We start from the raw sequence: 9,042 nt of genomic DNA, 5'->3' as shown, positions 1-9,042 counted from the left end.
GGTTGGCACTGACCTGGTGCCAGGGCCATGCCCTGCCCTGTCCCCCACCACCTGCGGGCTCCAATGGCCTCCAAAGCCCCTGGCATGGAAATCATGCTGTTCTCCATTTGTGGAAACCAGTACTAATTCACGTTGGCCTGAGGCCTCGCCAGTGCAGCCGCTGACTAAATATCATTATAGTGATGGGATGGGTGCATTGTGCAAAACCTGTTTTGGGCCTCTCCTGTTATGCACCCAGCGCAACGGAATCGGCGCCGGGAGCAACAGAGTGGGAAAATCGTGCCCGTTGGCAAAAATTCCCAAGATGTGAATCAGCCCTACTGACAGTTGTGTGTGGACCAACCAAGAGCCATTCTTTTAATTTAAAGTTCCAGAATCATGGAGAAGTAAATGAAACATGGATATTGGTCATGATTACATGATGTAAAATAATTTAGATGTAAACAACTTGAATTGGAAGATGTGCACCTCAGTGCTTTAGATAATTATATCTGTGGTGTACCCATACAGACCTATATATGTAAGAAATGTATCTGTTTATTTTTGTTATACGTTGAAAGAAAAGCGCATCATACACATTAGTATATGGGTTAATGATTGCATTAGGCCAATTTTAAAATTGTACAGATATATTTTAAACTTTCTAACACTACTCTAATAAAGAATCTAAATCTGAATATTATTATTATGGGAAACATTCTTATTTTCGTTTAGAATTTTGCCATCTATCATGTTATGGGTCTGGGCCAGAATCCTAATTTTGGTTAAGATCCCAGATTAGAACCCAACTATTTGCATTTGGTGAAACTGTGAGGAAATGTTACTGCCCAACAGGAGTGATAACACTACCAGTAGACCACTTTTATGTTAAAACAAACTTTAATTTGATCACAGAATTAAGCACATTAGCAACAAAGAAATAGCTTCACAGTTAATAGCTATAACACCTTAACGTGCTTTCTGAAACCTGCCTCTATTATTCCAATTAAGCAAACCCATATATTTCAGGCACCATTTACCTACAAAGTTAACCAGCAGATTTTACTTGTGTATCTTGATGCAGAGTCCTTAGAGAGAGAAACCTTTTTTTTAGAAACAAGCTGAAAACCTTCTGCTCAGCTTAAAGCCCTGGCCCATCCCATTAGTCTGCATCAGCTGCACCCAAAACACATAGCATTCTTTTGTCTCTTGTTACAAGCTGTGCCTTGATTTGTTTAGCCAGGCTCAAACTGTTACCATATTACATTAGTTCTCTCCATCTGCAAACAGATAAAATGGCTTTTAGTATCTTTTAGCAAAACACTTCCCTTCAAAAATCACTCATTACCTCACTTTTAATCGCAGCTCTAGCAGACATATTTGTCTGTTAGCATTTTAACCTCAATAATATTACTGCAAAAATACAGACTATAAAGTATGGCAGTTTCTTATATTCATCACAATAGTTTTCTGCTTACCTTAAGTGTTGAAAGTAGGAAAGTAAAAGCATGACCGTACAGTATTCATGGGTCTACATATGATAATTATGAATGAGGCATAACGTCATTAAATATTGTCCCAAAGATTTGCCAGTCACTCGCTGATCATCTTTGGTGAGGTTTGAGGGAAGAGGTGATCAGCTGTTGGGGCAGGAGACTCTTCCTTTAAGCATTACAGACATAGCTGAAATTTATTGATGCTATGCCTTAGAATTGTCAAAATATTTGAATTAAATGCTGCTAGGCTGCATACAAAGTACCTTTGTGATGTTTGCTTATTCATGTACTTTGCTTTAATTATTATTCTTTCTCTAGTGAGATTCCAAATCTGATAATGTTCCAGTCATGTATTCAGAGGGAAAAATATATGCTGTAACATCAGATTTGTGTTATATATACAACCACTTGGATTATTAGTTTATTATGAGGCCTTTCCTTCAAGGCTCCATTTTTGCTTACTCACACTCTCTGACTCAACACTCTAATCTCATGATTTTAAACTGCAAATCAGCACATAATGCTTCAGAGTTACCAGTTACTGTATCAATAAGCATCCATGATCATGAGATATGAGTGTGTAGCTAACATTTTTTGAAACTTTTAAATAACAGAATTACATCTACATTATATATCCCAAATTTAAATGCAGAATTGACTTATTCTGTGGACGAAGAGCAGATTAATTTAATTGTATTGTCTAAAAGAGGGAATCCACCTTGCAAAACTGACAATATTCAATCCCTGTCACTGCAGGAGAAAATTGATGTGTCCCCAGAGTTAGACCATTAAACCCTGTTGATCACTGAGGATCAAATGATTATAGGAAGCTATTGGAGCAGGAGGTTACAAATAGCTTCACTGAAACCTTTGACATACAAATGTTATGATTAGTGCAACCAGATCTATGTTACCACAAATAAATCCATATAAGCATACAGACAGAAGCATTGAATATTTTGTTTAATTTATTTTTTCTAAAATCCCAAAGCTATTTGACTGGGCTTGTTTTGAATCAAAATATTTTTATAATAAAATTCTGAGACCAAGACTAAATTTTGTAACCTTAGAGCAACATTTAGAGTTGGTTTGCAAACTTGTTTCACTTAGAAATAAAATCCCTTTGTAAATGAAGCACCTCATGATGCGTTTTCTGAACTTTGGAGGTTTGGGGCCACAACAAAAATGATACAGCTCTATTGCCTCTTATTGTTCTTCCAATCAGAAAAAGATTTATTAGACATTCTGGTAACGAAGACTATGTCCCTTTAGAGAAGAATATGTTATATATATTTTTTTTAAACGTTATGCCTCGTCATCTATACGCTGTTTCATAAAATAGATTTGAAAAGATCGGGAAATCATTACTGTAAGGGCTGAGTATGTCATGTAATTCACTGTTCCACACCCTGCCTGGGAATGAGGTCAGGTTCCAGGTAGATGCGTACACAGAGATACATTTATTCAGTCTGACCACATCGAAAATGGCAGCCGTGGTGAGTTAACAAGTACAATTAGTAATAAACAAAAATTGATGCTACAATATTAACAATTCTCTTGGCTGTAACACCAAATTAAGGCTTGTTATTCCCTTTAAAATACAATCATGGAATGTGTTTGGTCTTGCAACTGAACAGGGTAAGGCTTAAAATATTGCTGACGCATTACAGTAGTCATTGCCTGGCAATGAGGTTAAAGAAAATCTAATGCTGATAAGAATCTAATTTAAGTCAAATAGTGGCTTTCTAAATTTCTTTTGTTGAACAATTACTTTTTAAACAAGTACACAGTGATCTAGATACTATTATCAGTGTTTCTAAATGATAAAAGTTGCTTACCGTGTCCTGTTCTGTGAAACTATTTTTATAGTTGTGGAGGAGTTCTTTCTTTTTTCTGTTTAATTTACCTCTTTAGGACTGAGACTTGGGAATTTTTTTGTTGCATGTTCACGTCTCCTGGATAGAATTGCAGACGTCACTGTGACATAAACAGAGTCAGACAGCTGATTACTCCAACTCAGCTGATCCAGCCACAGCCTGTAAATAGCTTTTGCTTTCCATCTTTAGTGTTCCTGCTTTCATCAAAATCTGTCCTTTACATAACTCGCATTTTATTTCTCTGTGTGTGTAAGCATCATTGAGGAGATGTCAGGTAGTTAATTGACAGTGTCACTTTTATTGGAACCAGATATTCAGCTGTATTACAGAATGAAGATGAATTATTCCATTGTAACATGTGCAACTTACCCAGAGATATAAGTAAATTTAAAGATTTCATATCTGAGCAGGTCAACATTTATATGGCATAATCTTTGACCTTTGTTTTAGAAAACAAAGCACTCTAATTGACAGAATTGACAGCTCTTTGCAATAATCCTGTTGTCAATTTGATTCTGGTGTATAACCAGAATATAAAGCTATAATGTTGCAACACAATGATGGCATGCAACAAGACTTCTTATTTTAAATTAAATGCATGTTTTATGTGTTACACGCATATAATGATGTACATGTTGCAACATTCACAATATTTTTATCTATTTCCATTATTTGAAAATGTGTTGCAGCACTATTATAGCATTCGTTGGCTCATGTGAAGGCAGTAAGCATACTTGATTTTTTTTTTAAAGTTGCTGAAATGTTCCCTGACCACCATTGGGTTAGTTTGCCAGAGCGGCCAGTACCACAGCCAAGTCCAAATTTGTCATCCAGCTAATGTAGATCAACTTCACGAACCACACTGAATCATTGGACAACAATTAAGAGCAGGAACTCCTGGAAAATGTTTTTTTGCCCCTGTGGTAGTCAATTGTTTGATTTTGTATGTCTGTTGATTGTTCTGTGTGCTGTTAGTCAAGCCTGGATATGGTTCCTGAGCAAGATAAACTATACTGAAGCAAGGAATTGTAAGCATGAGAGAACAGATGATTAAAAGCATTTGTAAATAAAGTCCTGTTCAGTCATTGAAACATGTGTGTTATATCTATATTTCTCTGAGACATAAAAAACAATTGGTGACGAGGTAGAGAATAGTTCAAGTTTACTGTCTCCGGCATTCCCTTTCTTCACTGAGAGATCCACCCATGCCTTGCGATTGATGGATTTTGGGACTCAAGAACTACTTGCTCACTGCAGGCATGGGCAGTGGGGATGTAGCAGTTACCCACTGTGGTAGTCGGTATTAGGGGTATTACAGTACCTAGGTTGAGGCTGAAAGATCATTGGTGTGGGAGGTACCGGAGACAGAAAGATCATTGGTGAAGCCGGCCTGCTGGTTCCGCCCAGTAAGGCGGAGTATAAGAGTCTGTGTCTCCCTAGCAGCTGCATTCTGTACCTGCACTGCTGGGGGAAACATCTAGTCCAATAAAGCCTTCAATTGTCATCCAATCTCGCTTCTGGAGTCATTGATCGAGCATCAATTTATTGGATTAGATTTTAAAGAATGGAGCTCCGAATCAAGCCGGAGTGTCTGCAACTTAGCCCGCATGTGGCAAACTCAGCGGCAACCTTCAAACACTGGCTGGCGTGCTTCAACGGGTACCTCAGGACGGCCACGACTGCACCCACGGAGGACCAGAAGATGCAAGTTCTCCACTCGAGGGTGAGCCCAGAGATCTACACCCTCATCGAGTATGCGGACGATTTCGAGGCCGCGATGGCCCTGTTGAAAGGACACAACATTTGCCCAGTAACCAGGTTTACGCCCGACATCTGCTAGCGACATGGCGACAAATCCCAGGGGAATCGCTGGATGAATTCTACCGCGCGCTCCTGGTACTAGGTAGGAACTGTGACTGCCCGCAAGTTTCAGCCAGCGACCACACAGAACTTTTAATCCGGGACGCATTCGTTGCAGGTATGCTGTCCTCCCAAATCCGTCAGCGGCTGCTGGAGAAAGAGACTCTAGGCCTCAAGGAGGCACGGGCTCTTGCTAGCTCCCTGGATGTGGCCTCCCGAAACACCGCGCGGACGTCCCTGACCGCGCGGCAGCCCCTTGGGCAGCTTGGAACCAACCCTGATTCATCCCCCATCCCCCCACAAGCTTGTGCCGCATGGCTACCAGGCAATCCTGGGGGGGCCCCGCTGTTATTTCTGCGGACAGGCCAAGCACCCCCGGCAGCACTGCCCGGCCCGCTCCTCCACCTGCAAAGGTAGTGGCAAAAAGGGCCATTTCGTGGCGGTATGCCAGGCCCGGGCGGTCGCCGCTGTCTCCGGGGGCGAACCGGGGCCGCCACCACAACACTCTCCACGGGCCACGTGCGGGCTGCGGGCACCGCCATTTTCATTTTCCCGAGCCACGTGCGGGCCCCGGGGGCCGCCATCTTCTTCCCCAGGGACCACATGCGATACGTTGGCGCCGCCATCATGGCTGGCGCTTCAGGATCCCAATTCAGATGACCACACACCGCCCGCGGAGAATCTTCAACTTTTACCACGACTCGCCTCGGTGACCCTGGACCAGTCTCGGCCCCGAACGCTCTCGACAGCGACGACGACCGTGCTCATCAACGGGCGTAAAACATCCTGCCTGATCGACTCTCCAACACGGTAAGGCGCTGTTCTCTTCCCATATACCCAGTTAACCAAAGAATCTCCTGGCCTCCGGGTCTCACTCTGTAGAGATCAAGGGGTTCTGCGAAGCGAACCTCACGGTCCAGGGAAGAGAATTAAAAATTTTCTGACTCTACATCCTCCCTCACCTCTGCGCTGCCATGCTCCTGGAATTGGACTTCCAATGCAACCTCCAGAGCTTAACCTTTAAATTCGGCGGCCCTATACCCCTCCTCACTGTCTGCAGCCTCGTGACCCTCAAGGTCGACTCGCCTTCCCTTTCTGCGAACCTCACCCCCGATTGCAAACCCGTCGCCACCAGGAGCAGACGATACAGCCCAGGACCGGACCTTCATTGGGTCGGAGGTCCAGTGGCTACTGAAGGAAGGTATTATCGAGGCTAGCAACAGCCCGTGGGAAGCTCAAGTAGTGGTTGTAATGACCGGGGAGAAGCACAGGATGGTCTTCGATTATAGCCAGACCATCAACAGGTATACACAGCTCGACGCGTACCCTCTCCCCCGCAGATCTGATTTGGTCAATCAGATTGCGCAATACAAAAAGGTATTTTCCACGATGGACCTCATCCGCCGACCACCAGCTCCTCATCCGCCTGGGCGACTGCAAGTACGCTGCATTCGAAGCAGATGGGCGGCTCTACCACTGCCTAAGGGTTCCCTTCGGTGTCACAAATGGTGTCTCGGTCTTCCAACGGGAGATGGACCGACTGGTTGACCGGTATAGTTTGCGGGCCATGTTTCTGTACCTCGACAACGTCACTATCTGCGGCCATGACCAGCAGGACCACGACACCAACCTCCGCAAATTCCTCCATACAGCAAAAACCCTTAACTTAACATACAACAAAGACAAATGCGTGTTCAGCACCGACCGTCTAGCCATCCTCGGCTATGTAGTGCATGATGGAGTCATAGGCCCAGATCCCGAACGCATGCGCCCCTTCATGGAGTTTCCCCTCCCCCACTGCTCCAAGGCGCCATCTCCAATTATGCGGACAAGGCCCGCCCATTAATCCAATCCTCGGTTTTCCCACTGTCGGCAGAGGCCCGCCAGGCCTTCAGCCGCATAAAGGCGAACATCGCAAAGGCCACGATGCATGCAATCTATGAATCCCTTGCCTTCCAAGTCGAGAGTGACGTGTCCGATGTAGCTCTGGCGGCCACCCTCAACCAAGTGGGCAGGCCCGTGGCCTCCTTCTCACGCACCCTCCATGCTTCAGAAATCCGTCACTCCTCCGTTGAAAAGGAGGCCCAGGCCATAGTAGAAGCTGTGCGCACTAGAGGCATTACCTGGCCAACAGGAGATTCACGCTCCTCACTGATCAACGGTCGGTAGCTTTTATGTTTGATAATGCACAGCGGGGCAAAATAAAGAATGATAAGATCTTACGGTGGAGGATCGAGCTCTCCACCTACAACTATGAGATCTTGTATCGTCCCAGGAAGCTAAACGAGCCTCCCGATGCCCTATCCCGCGGCACATGTGCCAACGCACAACTAACTCCGGGCCCTCCATGAGGACCTCTGCCACCCGTGGGTCACTCAATTCTTCCATTTTATCAAGACCCGCAACCTGCACTACTCCCTCGAGGAGGTCAGGACCACCACCAGGAACTGCCAAATCTGCGCGGAGTGCAAGCCGCACTTCTACAGGCCAGAGAAAGCGCACCTGATAAAGGCTTCCCGTCCTTTTGAACGCTCAGTATGGACTTCAAAGGGCCCCTCCCCTCCACCGACCGCAACACGTACTTCCTGAACGTGATTGACGAGTACTCCTGGTTCCCATTTGCCATCTCCTGCCCGGACATGACCACAGCCACCGTCATAAGCCCTCCACAGTATCTTTACCCTGTTCAGTTTACCCGCCTACATACACAGCGATAGGGGGTCCTCCTTCATGAGCGACGAACTGCGTCAATTCCTACTCGGTAAGGGCATCGCCTCGAGCAGGATGGCCAGTTATAACCCCCGGGGAAACGGACAGGTAGAGAGGGAGATCGGAACAGTCTAGAAGACTGTCCTACTGGCCCTACGGAGCTGGAATCTCCCAGTCTCCCGCTGGCAGGAGGTCATTCCCGATGCACTCCATCCGATCACTGCTGTGTACCACGACAAACAAAATACCTCATGAACGTCTCCTTGTCTTCCCTAGGAAGTCCTCCTCCGGGACCTCGCTCCCAACCTGGCTGGCAGCTCCTGGACCCATTCTGCTCCGCAAACACGTGCGAGCGCACAAGTCGGACCCATTGGTAGAGAGGGTCCACCTCCTTCACGCTAACCCTCAGTACGCCTACGTGGCATACCCCGACGGCCGGCAGGATACGGTCTCCCTATGGGACCTGCCGTCCGCTGGATCCCCACGCACACCTCCCCCCCACCAACCCCACCCTCCCTCCAACCGGCACACCCCACGGCTGCCCCCTTCCCTGGTGGATCGGTTCTTCCACTGGTCTCACCCAGGGGTGATGAAGCTACTGAAGAAGCCAAAATCACAGATGCCCGAGCCGGCGCCTGCATCACCGCCGAAACTGCGACGATCACAGAGGACGACCAGGGCCCCCGATCGACTAATTGCTTCATTCTGATATGTACATGTAAAATGAATACTGTAAATAGTTGTGACATGTAATAAGGCAAAACACTGTACCACCGACGGGTACCACCATAACCTCTACCACGGTATGACACGAGACCACCACCCCCCGGTGGACTCTTTTTTAACAGGGGGTGAATGTGGTAGTCGGTATTAGGGGTATTACGGTACCTAGGTTGAGGCTGTAAGCTCATTGGTGTGGGAGGTACCTGAGACAGGAAGATCATTGGTGAAGCCGGCCTGCTGGTTCCGCCCAGTAAGGCGGAGTATAAGTGTCTGTGTCTCCCTAGCAGCTGCAATCTGTACCTGCACTGCTGGGGGAAACATCTAGTCCAATAAAGCCTTCAATTGTTATCCAATCTCGCTTCTGGAGTCATTGATCGAGCATCACCCACAGAAGACAA

At 46.1% G+C, this 9,042-nt stretch overlaps 1 long non-coding RNA gene across 1 annotated transcript; it reads right to left on the bottom strand.

The window, feature by feature from the left end:
• Nucleotides 1–860: 860 nt before the first annotated feature.
• Nucleotides 861–3,425, bottom strand: LOC140387265 (uncharacterized). The gene is made up of 2 exons (XR_011933813.1): nt 3,314–3,425; nt 861–1,259 (listed from the first exon to the last, which is right to left on the bottom strand). It is a non-coding gene; the product is annotated as an uncharacterized lncRNA (long non-coding RNA).
• Nucleotides 3,426–9,042: the final 5,617 nt, after the last annotated feature.

Source organism: Scyliorhinus torazame, chromosome 12, assembly GCF_047496885.1.
Source record: "Scyliorhinus torazame isolate Kashiwa2021f chromosome 12, sScyTor2.1, whole genome shotgun sequence".
NCBI classification, from domain to species: Eukaryota; Metazoa; Chordata; class Chondrichthyes; order Carcharhiniformes; family Scyliorhinidae; genus Scyliorhinus; species Scyliorhinus torazame.
The sequence above is the reverse complement of the archived record's forward strand: the minus strand, read 5'-3'. Positions and strand labels throughout refer to the sequence as shown.